At 45.2% G+C, this 25,794-nt stretch overlaps 1 protein-coding gene across 4 annotated transcripts in view; it reads left to right on the forward strand.

The window, feature by feature from the left end:
* The window catches only part of LOC119401762 (catalase), a 54,071-nt gene that overhangs the window by 350 nt on the left and 27,927 nt on the right, over positions 1 to 25,794 (forward strand). The window lies entirely within an intron of this gene.

The raw sequence follows: 25,794 nt of genomic DNA on the forward strand, positions 1-25,794 counted from the left end.
ACCGCTGCTATGACCGGTGTTATGACAAGTTCGGTGCTATGACCGATGTTATGACAAGCTCGGTGCTATGACCGATGTTATGACAAGTCAGGTGCTATGACCGGTGTTACGACAAGTCCGGTGCTGCGACCGGTGCTAAAAAAAAGTCCGGTGCAATGTCCAGTGTGTGGACAGTTTGTGACAAGTCTGGTGCAATGTCCAGTGTGTGGACAGTTTGTGACAAGTCTGGTGCAATGTCCAGTGTGTGGACAGTTTGTGACAAGTCTGATGCAATGTCCAGTGTATGGACAGTTTGTGACAAGTCTGATGCAATGTCCAGTGTATGGACAGTTTATGACAAGTCTGATGCAATGTCCAGTGTATGGACAGTTTATGACAAGTCCGGTGCAATGTCCAGTGTATGACCGGTAATATGACCTGTCCAGCCAACGGCACCAGCGATGCTACGTGTACCCGAAGGTCGCGGGCTCGAATCTCGGCCCTCCCCTACGGCGTCTCTCGTAATCATCGTGGTTTTGTGACGTAAAACCCCAAGAGTTACTTAAGTTACTTACTAATTACTTACTTAATTACTTACAATTAATTACAATTAATTACAATTAATTACTTACAAGAGTTACTTACTAATTGTTACTTAAGGCGCTCACATTGTTCGGTTTCGCTTGGCCGACAGCTAGTTTTGGAAACGTCAGTAGACAGCAGTCGCGAACGTGTTTACAAGTTAAGTGACGTTTCGCTCTAACTTTTCCCGGTGCGCATGCGCCGGAACCGGGCTCTTGCTTGAGTTGAGGAAACTTGACACGCTTTAGCGCGCACTTTTTCAAGGCCGCTTCTGTCTGCTTAGTTTCGCGTGGCTCATGGGTGTCGAGAAGCTATTACGCGCTTCAAATTGCCATCGCCCCTTGAGTTGTTTCTTGCGCAAAGCCGGAATAATTGGACCGTAATATTATGTAGTTTGTTTAAGGTGAAGAGGAGCGCAACACAGCGATGTTAAACTGGCATGTCAGTCTCGAGCAAGGCATTGGAAAGAGCTGGCGAGAAATTGTTTTCTTTTTTTTTTTGTCAACCTAAACATTCACATTGATATCAAAGGTTTCAGAAGATGTACTATCGATTTCACGGTCAACGGCTTTGCTAGAAGAAATTAAAAAAAAAAATTCCTTGGCGTAGTTCGTCTCTGAGCATTGCTCCCAACGGTACATCTGCAGTTCCATGGTGCATAGTGCACCTATAGTGCAGTTCACGTTTGACGGCTTGTTTGTTCACATTGAAGTGCTTGTCATTGCTAGATTTAGCATACTTGATGTTTTTCTTCCACTTCTGAAACGATCATTTATAACAAAAAAAAAAAAAGCTGCCTTTACAACAACCTGACCAGTTCGCGAACCGGTAATAAACTTTCTAGCGGGAACTTTATAACGAAAGGAAAATTTGACAGGATAGCGTATACTATTCGTAATAAGCACCTTGCTAATCATTTTTCTAATAACAACCTTGTTATTTCGTCCATTAGTTGCGCGTATTTAAAAAAAAAAGTTTTAATTTTTCTGAATCGTCTATCTTATGACGTAAGGACCCGGGTAAAAAGCCTGTAATAAACTTGTTCCTACTCGTACGTTTTTATAAATCTCATGTGTATTCTGTTCGCCCTGTTTGTATTCGTTTTGCGCTGTATTTTTATAACCATACAAATCAGAAATTGAGAATATACTTGTAACATAGGGTTACAATGATTTCTAGTCAATAAATACCACTCTGTTCAACAGGAAATGAAATAAAATTTTAAGTTATCATTTGAGCACTGTGCAGGCAAAGTTAGATTTTTAAAAATAGTGAAACTGTATACGCTGCGTAGCAAAAACCCATTGCTTGCAATCTCTGTAAGCGGGTTTTTTTCCTGCTGGCGGCATAGGATATCTTCCTGTACACCTGCTTTTGCGGATGCTATGCCTAAATAACTGTCTGACAGCTGTAATTTTCTGCGCGCGCATTATCTCGGCGGATCACTCTGAAAACCAGGCGAAACAAAGTGTGCACGACTCTCATGCGTAGGCGCACTTGCGCGCATTATCTCGACGGAATGTTTCGAAGCAAGGCATAACAAAAGTATGCGCAAGTCTCATGCATAGGCGCACTTCAACGTAGTCTGTTATTAACCCATGGCACACGCATGTCCGTATCGTGCCCAGTTGAAAATGCCGCTTCTGCGTCGTGCAGACTTTATTTTCCTCTTCGTTTACCGTTACACGTCTTCCTACGCCGCTGGCGCCTAGCGGTTTGGCGTACCCCGTTGGCCATAGTTTCCTGTGTGCGAACGTTAGCGCCGTACGCGAGCGTCTTTTTGCACCTCAACAGCTCGAGGTCACATGAACTGAGCAGAAACGTCAGACATGACGTCACTGAACGGCACGTTGCTAACAGTACTAATGCGCGTGACTTTATAATGAGCGTGGCTAAAAAAAAAGGAAAAAGAAACTATGCACAGGTGATGCAATTGCGCTTGTATATGGCGTCCCCTCTCGCGACTCGATCGCTGTTTGACTCGCGGGATGTCAGATAGGCTCACGTGATCACGACGTCCACATCATGTGACTATAAATAGAATCTCGCAGCGAGATGCGCAAGGGCCAGAGTTTTCCCTATAAAAGACTAATTACCGACAGCAAGGACAGGGTGTGTCGCTACTAGAGGCGTAAAACGTTTAGAAGCGTTTTAATGTGTATCACTCGTCCTTGCGTGGTGTTGCGCTTTTACGCAAGACGACGCGCAACAGAGTGGCGGTGAAGGAAACCCTACGCTTGTTGTGACGAGCCTCTGCCGCCAGACAACGTAGAAGGATTCAACACAAACAAAAGGCGCAGGCGGCCGCTTCCTGTTCCCACAAAACACTTGCGCTTGTTTCTCTTTTGAATCTGTGGCCTTCGCGCCACAAGTCTGCTGGACTCGGTGCTTGTTTCAAGGCTAAGAAAAACAAAGCCTAACGCCGTCAACGTTTATACTATACAATGGCTCCGCGACTATCGAGTCGAGGAAGACAGGAAGAAAGTGGGCGGACATCATCTAATTGTGCCGCGGCTTCTAGTAACGGCTACGACCTGACAGAAACATGTCATGTAGTTGGAGCCAGAGAAACCGGAAATCATAGATAAGAACGGTCGGATCGCAAACAGGTTGACAGCGGTTTAAGATAATCATTGTCGTCGCATGGCTATTAAATGACTCAGACCAAAGGCAGCTTTGAATTCCGGTGTGTCACGTGACGCTTATTGCCTATGAATGTGGTAGAGACCAGTTAGTTGGATACTATGAAGCCAATTGCCTTCCGTTCCTCCTTTTTTTTTTGCTTGACCCAGAAGATTCCTACGTTATGGAAGCAGCTCAGCTGCTTGGTTACGTCACGGACATTATAGCGCAAACATCAGCACTTCGGTCTCATCAGCGATTGGTCGACACACCTCTGACCAAAGGTCATATATATATATATATATATATATATAACGATAGTACTTGGCTACGGCTTGCACGCGTTTCAAACCTTGAGAGTAAACTCAGGTACACTGTAAAGAAGCATGCGCCCATAACAAGGACTTGTACGTCAGGGGTGTAGCCATAATCTTTTTCGAGTGGGAGGTTCCGGGGGGGGGGGGGAGGTCAATCACCGTTTATGTATGGTCATGCGTGTGTTTGTATGTGTGCGTGTATATATAAGCATGCGAAATTGAAATATTTCGGGGGAGGGGGGAGTTCAAACCCCTCCGCTCTGGTTACGCCAGTGGTCTCAACTATTTTTCCCTTTTTCGATTTCACTAACATAATGTCATGAACAGCAGAATTCAATGACTACGCACTCTATCGAACACTCTATCATACTGTACGTACTCCACAATTAGACCTTCGACCACCGAGAAAGATATACCGGCATTTTAAGATTTCTTGATGCAAACACTCAAATATACGCGGAACAAGCTTCCGTAGAACGCATACGGGGGCGCACCCAAACTCTTCGCAACTTCACCGCCCCCGGGAACGTGCTATACTCAGACAGCCTTCGCTTATCTAGGCATGCCATCCCGGACGACAGTTTTCGCTCGAGCGCCTTATCAGCCATTCCCATAGTCCACTTGGCCACTTCTTATCACATCGTCTGCGACGAGCGAAGTGTTTTGTTTGTGATTACAAGGCGGCGTAACTTTTTTTATCTCCAGCCCTGATAGTGAAAGGCAGTTTCTCCGCATATCACACGAAGAAAACAGCTTTGGTTTTTGACGACCTGTCGGACGTGGGGTGTTATCTTAAGGCTCTCTCGCTTGTCGGCCAAGTATGTTAGGTTCTTGTCGTTGTGTGGTGTGGCCTTATACTTTTTCGTAACGTACGGTACAAAGATACAAAAATATGCGGATGATTTCGCAAGAACATTCGAGTTCAATGCCCCTTGTCGATGTTGCTTGAAGGGCACGCCATAGTTGCTCACTGCACGCTATTTTTTATCTGCGTGCGAGATTTTCTGTTTCCACAGACGTAACTTGCATTCCTTGCCGACTAGTTGCAAAATAAAGCAGACGAAGCTAGCTATTACCTATTTTAAATGTTGACTACTGGTAACCTTACATTCACATGTGTAACCATAATAAACAGTAATACAATGCCTGTAATAGAAGTTTCCAAGAGCCAGCATATACGGGGTCAGGTATGCGTGACACATGCACCTTACAGCATGAGTGACATGCAGTGTGACTCTGAAGAGGATACGTATATTGTACCCGCCTATTATAATAACATGGACACATTTAGATCTAGCCATAACTAATCAAATCAGTCACTTGCAGCTGTTTCCGATTTCAAGTATGCGGGAAAGAGCACCAATAATCTTTTTATAAGCTAATATTTCGATTAGTTGCCGTATTTTTGTTGTAGCATTACTTTCTCACATGACATTTAGCAGTGTTCCAAATACAAGGGTTCATCCCACTATTACACAGGACTGTTGCATGGTAACTAAAACAGTACAATTGAAAATTATATTTTATCGAAAGGAAAATGAAACTGGTAAGATGGACGCGTTAGGCTGATTTACATGCATTAGGAATACTTTCAAATCAAGTTTATTTCAGCTCTTAGTACAAAAGACTATAAAGAATAAATATACAGGAGGGTGTTTAAAAGCACTAGACCGTAGGGAAAGCCCTGTTAAAGATTACCAACAAAAGTAAGTTGGTTAGCAATAACAGCAATGTTACAGGAAAACGTGTGTTGTAATAGAACAGAAAGTTAGTTGGAGTTTTCGTGTGGTTCCATAATTCAGCTGTAGTTGATATGCCCGCTCTTACATGTCACTTTAACTGTGGAGCATAGAACATATGAGTGGCCTCCCTCTGTCATTGTCTTTTCAAAATGCTTCACTCCGCTTAAAGTAACACTAACCTCACTTTTCTCTCGTATGTTTGTGCAATGTGTCCAGATGTCCGCATTTTATACTTATATTGTTTTTTTTTTCTTTCCTCGCTCGACCGATTTCGAAAGCATCGGCTGAAATTTCCGGCCTTCCTCGTGACCTGCTTTCTTCCGTTGAACGCACCGCGAGTCCAGAAAATTGCTTGCTCTCTCGACCTGTCACACTAAAGGAAACTCGTATCTGCATTATACGGGAGCGCAGCTTCCTTCTGCTGCCGCGTAATGTACGTCATCGCTTAAAGTTGCTAGAACACGTATTCTCCAATGCGCAATCAGGAGTGAACATGTTTTGCTGTATACGTTTGTTAACACGTCTGCTTAAGTTAAAGTATGTTACATGGGAGGACTAGGTGAACTTATGGGGGAGGCCTCCCGTTGCAAAAAGATTAATAGATCATTCGGTGAGCTGCATGTATATACTAGTAACATGAATAAGTTAGTAAACATAAGCCATATTATCAAATTTACGGAGTATTGCCAAGATAAATATTCAAGAACACCCATTGCGGCATAAAAGCATTAGTCACTAGTTCCTAATGAGATTTCATAATGCGCTTGCAATAATTGTCATTCAAACTTTTGGCTTCAGAGATCAAATAAGGGATAAGATTTCGTTGCTACAGTTTGACGTTGAGTTTTGTTCACTTACTTGTGCTCACTGTTGAGCCAACGTTCTTTCTATTTTCTTTCTTTTCTTTTTTTGTTTATTTTTTTGCAGTCTACACCAGTTAGCGTGTTTTGTTTTTCTTACCATGAGAACTACTTGACCTCGTTCAGGATATATTGAGCCTGTCGCCTAATATATGTGGCTATGATCAAACTTCATCCTAGCGCATGCGCATTATCACCGAATGCTAAGCATTCGTGGTATACCTGATATCATGAAGAATGCTTCGACAACGTGGTACGATAGCCCTGATGGTGGCGTGACCAGGACTCTATTGTCCGAAACTACAGCACCTCCTTAGCTGCGACGTTTTGCCAACCATTGTGACTTACACTTTTCTACATGTCGTCATTCAAAGATTGCAGTATTTTCTTTCAACGTATATTTATGGTTTGTATTCTTTCTATCTGAATTCTTTAATCTTCTTGTTCTCACAGTTCTCCCTCTTTGCTTTAGTGAATACAATAGTGCTATATTTATCTACCGTCTTACGCGTGCGCACTAAACAAGGCAACTTATGTAGGGTGTCTTATTTTAGTTTGAATGGATTTATTACGCATTGCATGGTGCATATGGCACACCCGTTTATTTACTTATTTATTCTGTATTGCTCATACATCGTCCTTATCTGCGTTTTTTTTTTTTCACATCTGTCTGTTTCCTTGCACTCCTTTCTGAATCTACTTTGTGGTGTATTTTAACAACCATTGCAGACTGAAATGTGTATAGTGTCTTCGTAGAACCCCTCATAAATTTCATTGGCCTTTATTCGTAACATTGTGGGTCGTTGAGTGATCCTAAAAAGATACTGACGTCCCTAATCGCCGTCGCCTTCCCTTTCTTGCCTATCCGTTTAATGAAGACCACAGGCGCTGACTACAGGATGGCTGGAAGGCTCGAGCCTCCCACCACCCTTCCCACCTGTCGAAAATGTTTCTGGAAGGATGTGCCCCCCCCCCCCCCCCCCGGTGCCTCCCGGAGGGGCGGGGGCAGTTCATACTTGGTTCCTATGACCACAGTTAAAAAAAAAAGAGGACACAGGACCTCAAGCTCAACTCATAAGTCGTGCATTTAACCGCAAACGCAACTACCTTAAGTGGAGCACGTCTCATCTTAGATAGTCAAATTATTTTTAAACATCACGTTTGTCATCCCTCATTACATCATAAACCTGCTGTTAAGTTTCATGGCGCAATACGTAAGGTTTCAGCTTATAGATTCTGCACTTTGCTTCTACACGCATGCTCTGATATAAACGTGTATGTTACGCACACCGCTTCGTGTGACACTTCCGTTCGCATAAAGTAAAACGAAACTCATTCCGAACAGCACGAAGGTTCGGAATGAATGTCGTTCGCTTCGAAAGCGATCGCTTCTTTCTTGCCCCGCATCCACATGCACTACGGAACTGGCGTCTCGTTAGATTCAATGGGCGACACACTTGTCAAATCCGAGAACTGCCTAACGGGACAGGAAATGAAGAGACCGCTTCCATGTTTCTCTTATGAAGTGTTTGCTTAAGTGAAGTCCTGGAGGTGCTCCATCACAGCTGCTTGCCGTTTTCAAAGCTCGTGTCGACCTTGCTTAGTCATGGCACTTCTTGATTCTTTTCACGTTGGTTCGCATACATTAACCGCCCCAACGCAAGTCGCTGTACCACGTCATGCGCGGGTTGTCGCGCCTCAATAAAACAGTCCGGAAGGAATAGTTGAATACCTCTTAGTGCAAGTTTTAATTACTGGACAAGCAGCGGTGCCTGTAGTAAACATGTCAGTGGGCGCTATAGAAGCTCCTCTGCAGGTGTAACGATGAAGTTCACTGCAGAAGTGGCATATACTGGATAGGCGTGTTAATTAGTAAGTAGGCTATTTAACTGCGTAGGAGTGATATTTTAAGGGGTATTCTATAATATAAACACCTGCTACTAAATATTTCACATAACGGTGTTCTACTGTTCCAGGGCTAAATACTGACTTATAGAATATTGAATTATACGGGAATAATCTGTAACGTTATAACTGTAAATGCTCGTTCCACCTCGCTATGACATTGCAAAATAAATGTACCAGAATAATCTTTATTTCTATATCTGCGCTTGACATCACATCGGCAACATCTTTTTCTGTAATACTGACGTTGAAGGTGAATGTTAGTGTTTTTCAATTGGCATAACTTTACTGACATGCTACTCGGACCTGTGTTCAGTGCACTCTTTTTAATGTTCACTGCTCACTGACCAGTACAACTATTACCACATCTACTACAACTAGCAGTCGCAGGAAACCCGGTTGGTCAAAAATAATTCGAAGCCTTCATCATGGCGTCGTTTATAACCCACTGCGCTGATTAGAGACGTTACTCCGCTTTTAATTTGTCAGGCCTCTTTGACTCCATTACTTGTTTCCTCGCAGATGTAGTAATTATAATAAACATGAATTTCCGGTAGTTAGAAATTTAAGCAATTGTGACACAATGTTGGATTCGTTGGTGTGCGCGCATGAATGCGAAACTGTATGTTCCTATGAGCCCACACGAATTCAGCGCCAACTCTACCCACAAGGCTGTGCCTGTGTAAACGGCTTCGTTCAACGCCCCGTTTGAAACTTGCTCACTAAACACCATAATCGTTCCTGTCACCTGCGTTCTCAGCCCACCTGGTCTTCGATAACTGTTTTAAACAACTCGCATAAAAAATGGCCTTCACAACGAATAGACAAAACATGGCGCCAGCCTTGTCTGTCCTCTCATTCTGTGTTCATCAGTTCACATGTATCTACGTGCCGAGGTAAGTGGTTTATCCACACTATTTTAACAGCAGAGCTGTTTAAGGCTGAGGTAAATCCCTGGGTATCCGTCGTCTGCACATCCTAGCCCAGATGCGAGAGCGAAGCCTGACGAGAGGGCGAGCTCAGGTAAAGCTAAGTGGGTGAGAGGAAGGCCTAGAGTAGCGAATTGAGCCTGGCAGAGAAAGGGTAGCGGCGTGGAGAGGGTGAAGCTGGGTAGAGAGGAGGAGAGCAAAGAAGCGGAGCAGGCGGTGTGGAGAGGAGGATCGGCTGATAACCATCCTGGAAAAGCTGAGGATCTCGCATTCGTTCTGGAATGTTCGGCATTGCCAAGCTGAAACTGAGGCCACCAGCTGCGCTGTCTAATCAGCCTTCACGAAGTTAAGTCAGCTGAAGCAGCTCACATTTTTTTTTTGGGGGGGGGGGGATGAGTGCCTGTCTGTAAGGTTGCAGAGGGAAGGGTCGGTCGGGAATAACTTTTGGGGGGAGGGGACGTCGGGATTCTCCTTGGGGGGGGGGGGGTGTCGTATAAATCGCCGGGGGACAACGGAGGCGCCATGGCGCATTCTTTCACATTGACCGCGTCGTCCTTCGGGTACGTCTGATACGCTGTCGCGCGGTCCTTCTTGTAGGCACTTCAATGGAAAGTGCTCACAACAGAGAACAAATAAAAAAATGGATGATGCCCTCCTCCTGTGAGGTCAGTCTTCTTATAGATACTGCTAACGCAAGTAAGAAAAAAAAATACTGCGGTTCTCTCCGTTCGTTCCATTGTTCCGTACTTAGTGTGTCCTTGCGGTCGACACGAACAATGCTTCGGCTCTGAGGGCGTGCCTGGAGATACTGTGCACACGCGCTGCTATAATTCTAAAGCGATCGGTGTGTAAGCTCTTACTGTAAGGGTCAATGCGAGTACTGTACTAGCGAAGTACAATGGTGGATTCGCTGTTGCTACTCATTCATGCGCACACTACACCTGTACACTCCTTTACAACCTACGAATTCAGTAGAAGCTCTACCCACGGAATTAGGCTGTAATGGACCTGCCCTTCGCCTCTATATGAGTGGGCTGTGCCAGCTGTAGCCCGCTTGGGGATTGTGTCCTAAGCTCTTCATATGCAAATTTATGCTTGTTGCAAAATAAGTCGTTTCTTCTGTCTAAAAGGTCGCCTTTGACTGAGCATACTGATATCAAGAATCTCCCATAACATGTGCAGAATTAAGTTAAGACGCGTTGTCTTACAATGGGGATGGGCAATCTACACCGCAGCAGCTCTGGGTCACGTGATCTCAGCAGAAACGTCACGAATGACGTCATCAGCCGAGTGGCCCGTCGCTGTTGACCGTGGTTCTGGCAGTAGTAATGCTGGCAAAATAGTGAGCTGTTTTACTACGAACTATTGAGAAATAGTTCACGTATTTTATTGGCCCTTCTGTGATGGACCAACCACCGTCAAAATAGCGATAATTATGCAACGCCAGGCGGAACCTTGGCTTTCATTCAAATTGCACGACGACGGTGGTATGACGTCAGTGACGTTTCTAATCAAGTCACGTGACCACCAACTATTGAGTTGCAGACTCGCCCACTACGTAACGCCGGAGCTATGTAACGTAGTATGTACTGAACAGCAGCCAACGTAACTTATCCTCGAAGCCGCCACGCCACGTACGCGCCTTTTTCCTGAGTTGACTTTCCGCTTGTCGTCGTCCGTTGCAAGGAGGCCAGACTGTCCACCTCCTTTCCTATCAGGCCTGTGCATACGGTGACCGTTCAATGCAGTGCGGCGCCGGGTGGCCAGCGTTGTCTTTTGTGAATGGTATAACCTCGAGACAGGCCAACGCTTTTGCACGTATGTACACACCTGGCAGCGCAACTCGCGACAGGGTGTATCCACTCTGCATGGGAAGGTCGACTAGTTGCACCGCTCTCTTGCCTCGCTTATCTGTGCCAGGTGGCGTTGACCTTCTCGTCATCTTTTTTTTTCGAGCCGGTGATCGGTCCGTTGCGTGTGTGGTTTTCTAGGACACGTCGGCTGTCCTGTGTCTGCGATCCTTCAAGACGTTCTTTCCCACCATCCTCAGGCGACCTGTCTGTGAGCAGGTTATATATATATACAGGGTGTTTCAAGAAATGTGTCCAACCTTCTAAAAAAATCAGGAAAATGCGATATTTGATTGCTGCCTTCAGAATTGGTTTTTCTGTAGTGGCAGGGATTTTAAGATGGTTAAAGAAATTATTTGGGACTGTAATTAAAAATTTTAAATTAACTTTTTCATTAGTGGAGTTAGGTGGTTGTGTCAAATGGGCGAATTGAAGTTCTTCATGCCAGAAACCCAACCCAACTTTGAGATTTCGAAAAAGTGGCATCTAGTAATAATTACGAAGTAATGAAATTCAACCAAATTCAATGGCTTTCGCTGTTGAAGGCCGTTGCATTTCGTTGAATTTCATTACGCCACAACAATTACTAGAGGACACTTTTTCGAAATTTCAGAGCTCGGATGGGTTCCTCGTATGAACTTCAATTCTCCCATTTGACACAATCACCTAACTCCACTAATTAAAAAGTTAATTAATGTAGCTTTCTTAATTACTGTCCTAAATAATTTCTTTAACCATCTTAAAATCCCTGCCACTACAGAAAAACCAATTCTGAAGGCAGCAATCAAATATCGCATTTTCCTGATTTTTTTTAGAAGGTTGGACACATTTCTTGAAACATCCTGTGTGTGTGTATGTGCATATATATATATAATAAAAAATCAGTTTGTCTCTTCATCGTCACCGTGTCATTATCATCATCTGGTGTGTGTGCACGCTCTGCCTCTGGTTGCCTGTTCGCTGCCGAGTTCTCGGGCCTAATAAACGTCGTCTCAATCAAGACGTCATACGTGGTGGAGGTTTGTGAAAGGTAGTTTAACAAAATATTGTATTCGACGATATAGTGCACAGCTTTTTGGAACATTAAAACTCAAAAATAGGCGTTCTATAGCAGTCCTTTGTGTCCAGCTGTCCTTTGTATATCAGTCCTTTGTGAATGCCGTTTTTCGCACGTTACTGTTCGCCAAAGAAAAAAAAAAAACTTCGTGAATTCGGCCCATCGGGTTTGTCTTTTCTAAAGTGCACAATGGGTTGCCGCCATGGCAGTAGTGACCGATCATGTATTGTCAAATTCATCATGAACTTCATCTCGAGCCGCATCGCTGGAACTGGCGGCTCAGCCTGGGCGAGTCACCCGCCGCGGTTGCCTAGCGGTTATGGCGCTTGCCTGCGGACCCGAAGATCGTGGGATCGAATCCCAGCAGCGGCTGCCGCATTTCGATGAAGGCAAAATGCTAGAGGCCCATGTGTTTAGATTTAGGTACACGTTACAGAACCACCAGGTTGTCGAAATTTTGAGCCCTCCACTACGGCACCTCATAATCGTGTCATGGTTTAGGGATGCCAAACTCCAACAATTTTTATTAGCCTGAGTGAGTCAAGAAATGATTCGACCGACCTATAAAATTTATCGCCCACTGCCCGTGCGCAAGCAGTTAGGCCAACCTTCGCGCGAGAATTCAAACACCTGCGGCGCGCAGGTCCCTGCTTTGAAAGGTCGATCGCCCGACAGTGGCTAGTCAGCGAAGGGCAGGCATTGCAGCCACGGGCGTGGCAGCGTTTCAAATATGTACAGCGCGGAGAAAACACGCTGGAATCCGGTTTGTCGGCGAATCTCTGCGACGCTCCCGCGCGGCGTGCAGCGATGCCAACAGCCGATCAGTGGAGGAAGCGCCGTTGCAGAAACGCGCGCTTCGTTTTTTTTTTTTTTTTTTGTCTTTTTTTTTGCGTCCTTGGCTTTTAGCAGCTGTGGGCAGATGCGGGGTTTGAAAAATGTTGGCAATGGACACCGAGGCTATATTCGAATCAATCCGTGGGTGACGTACTAGGTGGCAAGTCTCGAATGCATCGTGACCGCTAGTTTTTATCTCAATATCAATTCAGCACATACTGGTGTCTTCGGAATGCTTGCTCAGAACCCATCATCACTGTCGTCATCAGCCATTATGTTAAACTGCACTATTTGTAATAAAACCTTATCAGGTCTGGGAACAAACGAGTCGAAATCATGACAGTCGATGTCAATAAGAAATGAGCATGGGCATGTAGCGCGAAGGCAACGTAACCGCTGGTCATTAAGTGTAACAGACTGTACTCCAAGAGAAGGCAAGAGCCCAGAGGGGAGGCAGGAAGTTAGGTGGGCAGATCAGATTAAGAAGTTTGCGGTGATAAAGGGGCCGCAGCAAGCACAAGACCGGGTTGATTGGTGAAGCATGCGAGGGGCCTTTGCCTTCATGGAGTTTGCCTTGCAGTGGGCGTAGTCAGACTGATGATGATGATGATAGGACAGGATACCCGACTATGAGCCGCCGAAACATTTCAAAGAGGATGCCATTAAAGATTTTGTTGCTCTATTCATTCCAACCTCCATGCCTTTCGCATCACACTTCTTTCCATGTTTTTTTTTTGTTTGTTTGCTTTTTTGAAATACATCACTGACGTTTCACATGGCTCGAAAGCTCGACGATCGGATGTGAGCCTTCGATAACAACCAGGTCGTGGGTCGTCGACTATGCTTCCCCAAGGCCTCACCGTACCGTCTACGTGGAGCATGCAGCCTTAGCCTTCGTTAATAGACGCACTTGTACTTTTACTTGTTGTCCTTAAGTCTATGGCCGCTTATCTTTGACGGCGCGTTTAGCGTTCGGCGTGGATGACATATTTGCACCGTGACGCACGCACACTGCGTCGTCCGGCGAAACGACGATCGTTTATCGAAAAATACCATCGCGTCCATCGGAGCCTGCAGCGGCTCACTCGACTTGTCCACGTAAAAAGCAAAGTCCGAGCATCCGGAGTTATTTCTGTACTCACTCGGACAGCAGCTGCGCGCAGAGAACCCTTCTGACAATCAAGGCGCAACTTACGGAGTAGGCGAAATGTGTTCGGCCGAAAGAAAACAAGTGCTTGGCCGAACAACAGATGTCTGATCGAAGAAACCCGAAAAAAAAAAAATCGCAGGGTACTTTATACATTCGCCTAAGACGACGCGAAGGCGAAAGCCACCTTCTTTTCCTTCTACTAATGACGTACTATAACGTAATTTGTTGTGCCCGTTTTACATGTCTAACCATGTTCGTGAACTTGTGCAAGTATCGGCTGCAGAGCTATCGTTAAAAAAAAAAAGATCCGTTTACTAATGAAACTGTTACATAATTTAATCTACATAATTTAATCTGTTCACACTAGTTTCTGAGTACTACAGCGGCAAAAGCTGTGTGTATTTTACTCTTCTACTTTACCTTTAGTCCATCACAAATTTGTCGCGCAGAAATTTTCGGCTCGTAAAACAGTGATCTTGCTTTGGGTTTCCGAACGGGCTTGCTATCCTTTACTTTCGGCGTAATACATGGCGTCTGGCACGGTATACTTCGTAATGAGCTACTTTCTAAGAGCTCTGAATGAACGCACGCTTTTCTCTAACCTCTACACCAACCAAACAAGACATATGTTGGCTGTAATAATTGACTGCACGCATTAACGCAACATCGCTATTTAGTAAGGTCAGATTTAAAGCTGCTTGTCCTGAGTCTACCTTTCTTTACCCCGCTTAAATCTGGTATCGATAAGTTGCCTTTCCCAGTTCATCGATCGATCCGTCGCTTCAGTGCGCACCTGTATCCCATAACGTCGATATATCTTCAGTTTCGTGGCGCCTGCACAAAAACACGCAACCTACAGCGGCTATAGGGCCAACCGTTCGGCAGTCTGTGTATCCAGGTCGTTGACATCCGCCCGCACGCGTGCACGGCTCGTCACCCAAGCGTAACGATTCGGCAGCCGTTTTCTTGTTGTTATTCCGGTTCTGCAGCAGTCGTACGCGTTTATTTCACGCGTACCCGCAGCATTCTTGATATGGGTATGCCCGTTGACAACTTTTCCGTATCGCCCACTGAGCGATACTTTTGCGATACGCTAATGGAATCTTCTCATGCTTCGAGATGGGCTGGCATTGCCTTTTTTTTCGTTCCTGTTTGACCACTTCGCCGCAGTGTCTCGCCCCAGAATGCACTGCGATCGGGGACAGTTGTCCGCTATCGGGGTCACCGGTCTAGAGTGGTCGGGTGGACGGCCGCTGAGCTAGCTATTGCGTCACGTGGTCCAGACGGGGCGTACCAGGAACTCTCCTTTGTCGACGGACAGAGGGCGTGGGAAGACAGAGCCGGTCGTGCGCATAATGAACGTGACGTCTGCTCTTCCGTGCAGAAACAGACGACGAAATTGGGTCTCGGTTCTTACAGCTGCTCGTAAAACTTAAATCAATGAGGAACGATCGTACGTATCAGGCCTGTTGAATCAACGCTGGGTTTTTTCGGCAGCGCCTGACAGCCATTAACGACCGTCTCACTTAAACTGAAGTAGAGATCATGGATGTTAACTTTTCAATATATAACTTCAATCTGCGAGAAAACAAGCTACAAAGGATTGTTGAACAGGCCGAGTTGTTAATGTTTTGCTCAATCTGTTCGTCGCTGGTCTCTTCGGGCACTATGCAAGTGTTGCTGTGCGGTACAGCTGTGTTGTCCAATTCCCAGTCGCATGGGTTGCACTAGCACATTTCAGTTAATCGGAGCGGACGAGATGACGAGTTTTAAGATATAGCCGAGAAAAATGCCAGCGTGATATTTCGACGCTTGTCCTGTCTAGTCGTTTTGTCCGATTTTGTATCTCACTGTTCTTTGCTGTGATAGGTACTAACTAGTTCACGTAGTACCATAACCAGGTAGTATAGCAACAAAGTATTGTCTTTTTATTTTCAACCACATATGCCCTGAACTGCTTTCCATAGCGTTTTGCTAAAGAAAAGGTTAAGAGCACATATTTCCGTAGCGTACCTCAACACTGGTTTTCGTTTTACGTGGATGTGCCTTCATATCTGGCTGCGCAAAGATGGGTCCCGGAGTAGATGGCAAAACTTCGCTAGCAGAACTTAATGTTTTTTTTTAACGATAAGCATTTCTTGACGAACTAAAGGAACTTTCTGCACCCAAGTGACACGCTTTTCTTCGGGTAAGAGAGCCGAAGGCATAGAACTGTGCTATCTGCCACGGACGTTAAGACTATTTTAAAAATTTTGTTCCAATAAAAAGAGCAGCTGTTACTCGAACACTGGGAAGCAATATTAGTGTGTTATAAAGACCGGCTTCGCAGATATCGGTCGCTTGCGTTTTTCTTCCCCCACGCGGTGTACTTTCCCCTGGGTTTTTCCTGACGGAAGCATTTTTTTTTTTTTTGCTTCTTGAGATCGGTACGCAGCACACGTGTCTGTACAGGTGGTTAGTGCGTATTCGTGAAATGTGCATAATTCATCTGGTGAATGTATTCTGGATGCAGTGTATCAGAAGTCGCAAAAAAGAAAGTTCCGGTAGAACCAGCTCAGGTTATTGTCTATGTATATGCAATAGAATCATTGGATTGAGAGTACATAAGATGGTGCTGCTGTTATGACAGTAAATAGCTGACATTAACCAAAAATTGCCATTCAATTACCATTATTTATCCAAAACATGTCAACACTAGCCGACGTTTGCCAATAGTATGACAAGAGCTCATGTTAACAATTCCTTGGCCGATATTAGTCATTATATAGCAGAGAATGCTATCTTTTAGAAGCGTTTAATGTTGGGCCTATTGGTGCGTCATTGTGAAATCGTTGGGCGAGACAAAACGCAGTACAAGAAACGTTCCGGACAGGATAGACGCTCTAGCCTGTCCACAACGTTTCTTCCTGTACTGTCTATTGTTTCGCTCAACGATTTCACTGATGCCGTCTCTTACCCAACATTATAGCCATCATTAGCCAGTGGTCTCCGGTGGTAATAGTAAGCGAGTCAATACGGTAGATAGCTCAGCACATAACTCTCCACAATTTGCTGTAGATGACGCCAAGATATGCGGTCGCATAAAATATTGTTAGTGAAAGGTAACCGTAATGCTTGCGCGATTACGTCACAATGTCGTCACGATCCTCTTTCGCAGCAGGCAATCCGAGCCGGTACTCCAGTATGGATGCATGCATGATGGATGGATGGTAGTAGCGTGTTATACAAAGAGGTTGTTAATGAAAACTTATTGAACAGGTAATGCATGTCGCTGGAGTCGATGTTTCGACAAGTGGACTTTTCTTCCAGAAAGCAACTGACCAAGACGAGTCCATTTGTCGAAACCTTGGCTCCAGCGGCATTCCCTGTAAACCATTTTTTCACGACTTCAAGCCTCCATATTTCTTTGAACTTTTTACTTGTTCAAAGGTGTCGTAAGGCCATTCCTGTAGGCCGTGTTACATCTCGCACTCGTCCTGTCATTTTCTTTCCTCGTCCCGTTTTCTTAGCGCCGAATTTTATTTACAAACACGCGCAACATGTAACTAGTACAGTTTACTGCCCTAACTGCAATCGGAGTTTCGCTTGTACCCGTTTACGAGGTCCCGTATTTGTGGCAAATCTCCATTGAAATTGAAGTTTATTTCACGCAAACAAGTAAATTTTCCTAGGGGACCGGCAAAATAGGCCTGGCAAGGCGCCTGTCCCTGTAAACCCAAAAATCCCACCAAAATGACAGTGTATGACTGACGCAATCTTACCATTGCAATAGATGTATAAAAAAGCATAAATTAGGTAAACTATCGTTCGTCGTATAACCACCTCATGTTATTTGTTCAAAGATCCGTGGCTATTGCGAAGCTCTCTGTCCCAAATAGATTCGCGAAAAACAAACACAGCCCCATTAGCCATCTGCGTTGGGATTCATGTCTACGCAAGCTCGTCGTAGCTTTTAGACGTGTTACCGAACTGCGTGTACCGAATAGACGCGTGCGTTGGCACTGGGCCAGGGAATTCAGAGCAGGTTGCTCAACTCGCATCGTAGTTAGGGGATCGTGTTTACCTCTCCGATAGGTAATGAGTGGTTGTGATACGGGGCACAAATTGCAGCTGTATGTCTCCGGCTAGTCGTGCTCGTTCTGTTGACGACGTTAAAGATGCGTAGTGTTTGCGAACGGAAATCGATGACGAAACAAAAACGCGTGTGCTCTTTGTCACGTATACGCCTTTTCGTTTTTGTTCAGGAGTCATCTGAAAGGCAAACAAAAAGATGTGCTCTTGTCATTAAAATTGCGATGGCGCTCAACCCTGTAACTCCGTAACGCAGTTTAATGTAAAAGAACTAACATTTCATCACTTTTTTTTTTTTTTTGCGACGACAGCATGTACGTTCGTTAAAAACTAAATTCACAACTTGCTGCTTGTGCGCCATAAAACCCATCGAAACTACAATAACTAAATTCACAGATGAAAACGTCTCTCCAGACTACAAAAAATATGAATTTTGTGGCGCTGTGCTCGTATAAGGTGCATACGATCATAGCTCATTCCAAGACTAATAAGCTGTACAATGTAATTTTCTGTATGTTCGTTTAGATCTACTATGTCTTGGGTGACTGTGTTTCGGTATATATGATTCACTGCCTGTGACATCGAATAAAAGATCGTACTTAGACCGAGATTTCTCTCGTACAATCTCGAGATTTGTACTTGCGTGGTCAGCTATTTTCTGCAGTGACCACAGTCATCATTTAGCTGGTACCACAAGATAAGTTTCATATATCGATATGCTACCTTTAGTGCGAACCATTCAGACTACTCCGCGAAGAATCAGTCTGCTTATTAACTTCCCTTGATATTCAGTTTTTTTTTTTTTTTGGGGGGGGGGGCAGTAATTGCGATTATGGATCGCTGTTAGCATCTCACGTGTGAACAGGCCGAATTCTGGACAATCGCTATTGCACAACGACACGATTTTACATTTAAGATGCACCTTTGTGCAAACGTTGGTACTGTGCTCTGAAAGTGCCTACCACTAACAATACGCTGGTCGCGGTGGTACACGCTATCTAGACCATATACGCGAAAGAATGCTGGTGAAAGGGTTACACGGGAGTGCTGTCTCGTTCTGAAGTGCTCAGAGCAATCTTCAACCAAAGCGCACGTCACGCTCTCCTCGCGTAATCGACTAATTACCGTTGCTACGGAGAGAGGTGTGGAACCTGGTTTATAAGGTGGCAGCGCGTAAATAATGATAAAAAGGGGGCAAACGAGCGCAGACTCGGCGCCGGCCAGTCTCGTATGTGCATGAACTGCGCATCTGCGTACACTAAAAAACACACACACACAAAGAGAACACGGCCATTCGTCGACCTCGGATGCCGCCGAGGTTGCAATATTTTTTTCCTCCTACCTGTGTTTTCCTTCCTCCTTTCGCAACACTTGCGGATCACAATTTGCTTGTCCGCAGTCCAACGTGAAGCTATTGTGAAACTCGCGCGCTTGTTCTAAACTATAGTGCTGTTGTTGACAACACTGGGACGCTCCCGCTTCATGCAGTTGCGCACCGTGCTGAAGTTTCCTTTCGAGTTTCATTACTATAGTCTGCTCACATCGGCGAGTTTCGAGGGTACTGAGAAACGTGACGTCCTTAATATTCCGAAGTCGTTCGCGCTTTGTTCGCTTTCTTCATGTGTTTGCTTCTGCGTCGAAACTTTTACAGGGTATTCAAGGCCATCAAATCGAACTTGTATCGCAGCAAGACGCGGTATACTTTTCGAATAATAAACGGCAACTATAGCCTTGGCAAGAAGTCGAGTAAACGAAACGTCGGTTATAGGATATCAGATTCCGGTGTCGCTGTGCCGTAACCTTCGCGGATTCTTTTCCCCGAAATATTTTGCCTCGGACGTCAAGTTTTTGTACCTCCGTTTACTGTAACAGCTACACTTGTACCTTTGAAAAGTATCTCGTAAGCACTGCTCTTTAAGGCAAACCCATACCAACTTGATCGATTTGAAGTTCTGAATTGTGGACTACAGAGAAACGGTATGTAGGAGTGCACACAGTACATCCGCTCTGGACACCGCTGCTGCTCGGCTGGTACCCAAATATTGGTGACGCAGCATTTTAGGGGCGAAGCACCTTAGGGTCTCGCCTTGTCAGCGTGTCATGTCGTCGTCACGGTTCATCATAAACGGATATGCGCCACGAAAATTGGGTAAATCCCCCTACTCGCCACCGGTCCATACTATGCATATTAATGAGTTACAGGTTCATCGTTGCTGCTAAAGCATTGTTTGTCTTAGCAACGATGTCAGGATCCCCGAAGAAATTTACCAAGGCGCTCAAGTTTCTTATCTAAAACCAGACACACAAACGTGCATCTCTACCGTAAAGTCATGTATTTGAAACACCTCTTCTTGAAACCTACCTGCAAGGTGACGGTGCGTTAGTGGACCGGTGGCGAGTAAAGTAAAGGAGTAAGGATTTTGCTGTGGGGAACGCCGGCGCACACTGCATGCTTCGCCCTTTCCAGGATTCACGTTAGTGGAGCTGAAACATCCTTCCCTACATGGTTCGCCCCTCGCCAATTTTTGTTTGCTTTTGTCGTCGCCGCATATTTCAGGCCATTGCTTTTATTGAGTGAACGAGTCTCAAGGAAAAAGTCACAGCTTTTTAGGTTTAACTCGCATACACCGAGCGTAGATGTAGAAGTGTGATGCTTATACTCTGACAGTAAATCGCATCTGTAAGTCTATTAAAGACTCCTTGCAGAATGTGAATAGGCAGCAGTTTACCTACATGATGTTGCTAATTTCTTTAATCTATTGCATACCTTCACGCCATCAGCTGCACTGAACCAGAACCATTAGTGCCCATAAAGATCATGAGTCTTTGCGCTGAAATGGCGCAAGACTGACGTATCACCTTTGTTTTTGAAACAGTGTACGACAAGCGCGTCATTTCATGTATTCATTTATGTCCATGTTACCGAATTATGTTTTGTCCTTCTCGTGAACGTATTTCTAGCAAGAAAACGTCATGTTAAATTGTTATTGATGTTAACCGTCTGTGATACAATGTTTTTCTAAACACAGGAAAAAGCGAGCGGTAGATAATTGAACGCTCGTAGCTGACGTTTGAGATCTCGGTTATACATTATTTTCGCGGTAACCTTTACGATAAGTGCCCATTCTTTTGAGCACTAAACATAATTCCTAGAAAGTGCTCTTGGCAGGTAGATTTGGTGAGTGGCAGGTACTTTCAATGGGAGACGTATAGAGGTAAATCTTGTGGGTGATAGTGGCAGGTAATTTCGTTGACTAATCTAGGCAGGTAACTTTGGCCAGGTGATACTGACAGGCACACTTGGTGGATGCTGGTGACAGTTACACTTGGCAGATAATCTCTGCAATGCTACCTTGCGGGATCAAACGCTTCCGATTTTCTTATCACGCCAAGTCTACACCTATTCTGAAATCACGTAATCTGTACACTGTAGCAGCAGGCAATGAATTCAGACATTCTGAAGATGCGCCATCGCTGCTATCCTGCCTCCCTGCTTTGCCACGAGGGCCAAGTGGACACCCCCACCGCCTTCTTACGCTGCCGCGTGCAAGCGCGCTAGCGTGCCGCTTCAAAATTGGCCCCGGCCAGTTTAGCCGATCCGGCTTGGCTGGTTTTCGGGCGTCCACCCCCCCCCCCCCGCCCCGCTACCACGCTGGGGCCCTCCCTCCCCTGCGGAGATTCGGTCGCTGCCACCAGCACTCCTTGTCTGTACGCTCGGCTTCCCGTCTGGCATGCTCGAGATTTCTGCTTCGTCTGCAACGAGCGAATCTCGAGGTTCCGTTTTCGCTTGTCCGCAGGCACGTACTGTACACCTTTCGAACGACTAGTGTAAATTGTAAAGATATATTATACGTAGCGGTAGTTAGCGCAAAACAAGCACTTGGATGTTCACGCTTCGTGCACAATTTATCGACTCGTTTGCGCGCCGCAAGAGCCTGCCTCAGCTGGATTTGGAGAAGAGGCTAGCATCAAACACTTCAGCAAAACGTTTTGTAATATACTTGTAACAGCGCTTGTGAATCCACGGACATGTTTTTTGTGAATGTTTGTAATAGTGAGGGAGCACCTGCGATCCTTGCGTCCGCTTTTCTGGCCTCCTTTTTGTTTCTTAAGAATATTTATAATGGATGTTTTTTTTTTCTTTATTTTGTCACAGCCATGCTTAAAAAAACCAATGGCTCATGACAGCTATGCAGCAGAATTCCCGTAATGGTGCTGTCTAAATGAAAGGAATTGTTTCGCTGCGAAGCTCACATCAATTTTACTTTTGTTTTGTCACGCATGTGCACATTGCTTAAAATATATTTTAAGCAGCCTGCGAACTTGAGCTTGTCGGTACACATTCATAGTAAAAAACAGCGCGAAAACACAAGGACGAGACAGATGAAACAGCGCTGGTCCCGTTTCATCTGTCTCGTCCTTGTGTTTTCGCGCTGTTTTTTACTATGTATTTTAAGCAATGTGCACATGCGTGACAAAAGTAAAATAAAGAAGTGTCATGTTCTGTACTTGAATATTGAGTGTACTCAATATTCAAGACATGACACTTCTCGTTCGTTTAGTTTTACTTTTTTTTTTCCTGCAGCCAAGGTGTCCTAGCTTCCCTGCTGCCCATTAGCCACATTCCCACATAGGTGCATAGCCGTCATTACAATACAATTTACTCCCTCGTTTTTTTTAGTGCAAGAAGTGCTATCAAATTCTACGCAGTGGATGCCGACGAAGACTATTTCTTCGGTCCCCCGTATTCAGATGTATGCGCTCCTGCCGTAAAGCCCTTTTCTTAACCAGACTGGGGGTTATGCAATTCCAGAAAAGATCCTGTACCTGCAGCTCGTTCCCCCTCAGCTCTAATGCAGTACACGTTCTGTGGAATTTGCTACCGCGGCTTTTTCCTGCTATGTGCTTACCGTGACAGGTGTATATTATATGGCGGTTAAGGTATACTGGCAAGCAATGTTGGAGAGGCTAGGCTGGCGCTGGTTTCGCGTCCAGTGCGCTTGGAAAACCGCAGGCAAAATCACTTGGCGTATAAGTACCTGCTCTTCTAAACAGCAGAAATATGCGCTTTCAGCTGCGTGCATAGAGTTCAAGGTATTTTTTTTTTTGTTCAGTTCCAATAGCATGTAGTCACGCGCAGAAGCGTTTGCTCCGACCGTGTGTAGATGCGCAAAATATTACAGCCGGATAACGGGAAAAGCCACAGGGTAAACAGTGCATCGCTGACATGCATAGCTTACTCGTTTCTAAGAAGCATACGTAGTATTAATTCCATTTGATCCAGAACGCAACTTGCAAGTGACCCCGGAGCTGCTCAACGTCAATGGTATTCGCCATTGGTTCGAAGAGGCGGGTTCGCACGAAGGTGCAGGTTCGATTCCCGGCGGCCGCATTCCGACCGAAGCGAAATGCAAGAACGTCCAGAACGTCCGAAATGCAAGAACATTTAGGTGCACATTAAAAACTCGCAGTGTCCCTTATGCACTCGCCTAAGACGAATTGAAGGCGTCACGACTGGAATCTGTGACGTCACGGCGCATGCATGCCGCTTTCGATACATTGATCTGCCTTCTGGAACTATTTGCTTCAAAGCGCGAAAGGGCAGTAGCGATGTGTTTCTGTGCTAAAAGTTCATTGTATAAGTTTATTTGCTATACTAAAAGCTTTTGCTAACTAACAATTCGTGTGTGTCTTGGTACCCTTTAACATGCGGACAATGCGCGTGGCGCAGCAGACTGCCTGTCTGTCCTGTATCCGCGAGCGGCTCAATGTTTTTTGAAGGTGACAGCCATAGGTTCATCAAACGCGAAAACTGACGGTCGGCATCGACACAAGTGATATGAAAAATCATCACGTAATCACGTCGTCATGACTTCACAGATCGTAAAAATCTCATTCGCAAGAATATCACGTCATCACATCTCATTGTCACCTGGTCAAAGCTGGACCAATCCTGGAGGCAATGCAAAACCACTTTAGGTGTACAAAGCTTTCGGAGGGTGGTGAGGGAAGGTCAGTATATCGATTAAGAAAAAAATGGCTTTCGCCTTCGAGTCGTCTTCGCCGAATGCTTGAGGTGCTCCGAGTTTTTTAGGGGCGAAGCACCTTAGGGCCTAGGCTTGTCCGGCGTGTGGTGTCGTCCGTGCTCACGGCACAGCACCGTGTAAAATCCCCTAAAAAAAGGTTTAACAATAGACGAATCTCAATCACATTTGTGACCGAACAATACAAAACACCCAGAAGCACAAACCCTTTATACTAGTCGGCGATTTCAACGTACACGTTTTTTTTTTTTTTTTTGTCGGCGGTTGGGCCACCTCGACGGCTGCATCGCAATCTATAGGTGCGTACGTGTCAACCGCTCGCGGTAACGTATCCACTCCGCCCCGTCTTGACCTTGACTGCAGGCGTACACGTAGACACCGAGGATTTCCTGCTTTTTAACCACATCGGAACACCTGCGGGCATTTCAATTAACCGGCGATGATAAGGAATTGAAAGCTCCCGTATAAATCTACGATTCGCGATGCGTTTTCCCCTCCGCTCGATCCGAGCCTAATTAATAACCACGAGATCGACGATTGAATCTTGCTTTCCGAAGGTACACCGTCGCGCGAGCGAAAGTGAAATTGAGCGTTGGCGAGTTTTTCTTTCTTGACTTTTTTGTGCGATCTTTGGGTGGTACTTGAGGAAAACTTGTCAGGTTTGAGACACGCCTGGAAAAGACAAGTTTAAACGTGTCCGGCAGTTTTATTTTTAGGCGCGACATAAAGATGTTCGCCGAATGCGTAAGCGGCTCTTCATGACGCTTCGATTTGGATGCGCCTCGATATCCATCGAGTTGAGTCGGCTCGCATACGGAGTCGTACTAAACGTTAACTGCATGCATACGTACACGACCAGCAATTTTACCTTGGGGTGTGGTCGACATGCCTGCATTATTTCTGCCATCTCACAATTTGTACAGCGCGCATCACGCATAACACATCATACTGCGCGTGTTGTCGTGAATCTGTGCGCAATATGTACGTATTTTTATTTTTTGTGCAGTGTTTCACCGACTCATGCGGCACTCAATGCGCGCGATGCACAGCACACGGTAAAACTACCGCACGTTTCTTCGACGTATCTCGGATAAAGGAGTTTGATAAAGGAGATTTAAGACGGTGTTCTCTACTGACAAATGTTCGTAACAGTGGTGGTACGTCACAATATGTGTGATAATCGGCAAATAGGTTATTACGTAGCAAGAACTTAACTTTGGCTACTTTATAGTGCATGTCGACATTGACTAAAGCCGGCTATTAGTATAAACGTATAGTTTTTGGTACAGAAACTTCATTGCACCGGTTTCAAGAAGTATATTGCTACACGCGACAGTTCCAAATCAAGACTAAACTCTATCTAATGAACGTAGATGCAACGGATCATCGCATATAACGAACTATATCTGAAGTATTTCTCATGGGTGTCAGAATGTGACGAATACACGCTTACAGCAAATATTGCGTATAGTAAATGTATATCAATGCCGAATGCGGCTTCTTTGCGAGAGGTTCGACTTATGCAAGGAATTGCACAGTTGGTCTGTGTAATAGCACGCTGCGGCACAATGCATGGTACGAAAACTCTGCAGTTCGACATCCTGGGATAAGTTTTTCTTCCAGGTATGGTGCACAGCTAGATACTATGAAAGGAATAATTGACAACCGCCTGTTGGTAGCACGAAGGCGCAAGGAAATCCTTGCCCTAGCATACTGTTTAGCTCAACTCGTATAGCGACCCCGGAAAGGCGTTGGTTCCGGGTTCGATCTCCGGACCAGGATGAATTTTCCTTCGACTGCATAGCTTTCCGTTCTGAGAAATCCGTACGGATTTCCTTGTGACTTCGTGAAG

The sequence above is a fragment of the Rhipicephalus sanguineus genome, chromosome 8, assembly GCF_013339695.2.
Source record: "Rhipicephalus sanguineus isolate Rsan-2018 chromosome 8, BIME_Rsan_1.4, whole genome shotgun sequence".
NCBI classification, from domain to species: Eukaryota; Metazoa; Arthropoda; class Arachnida; order Ixodida; family Ixodidae; genus Rhipicephalus; species Rhipicephalus sanguineus.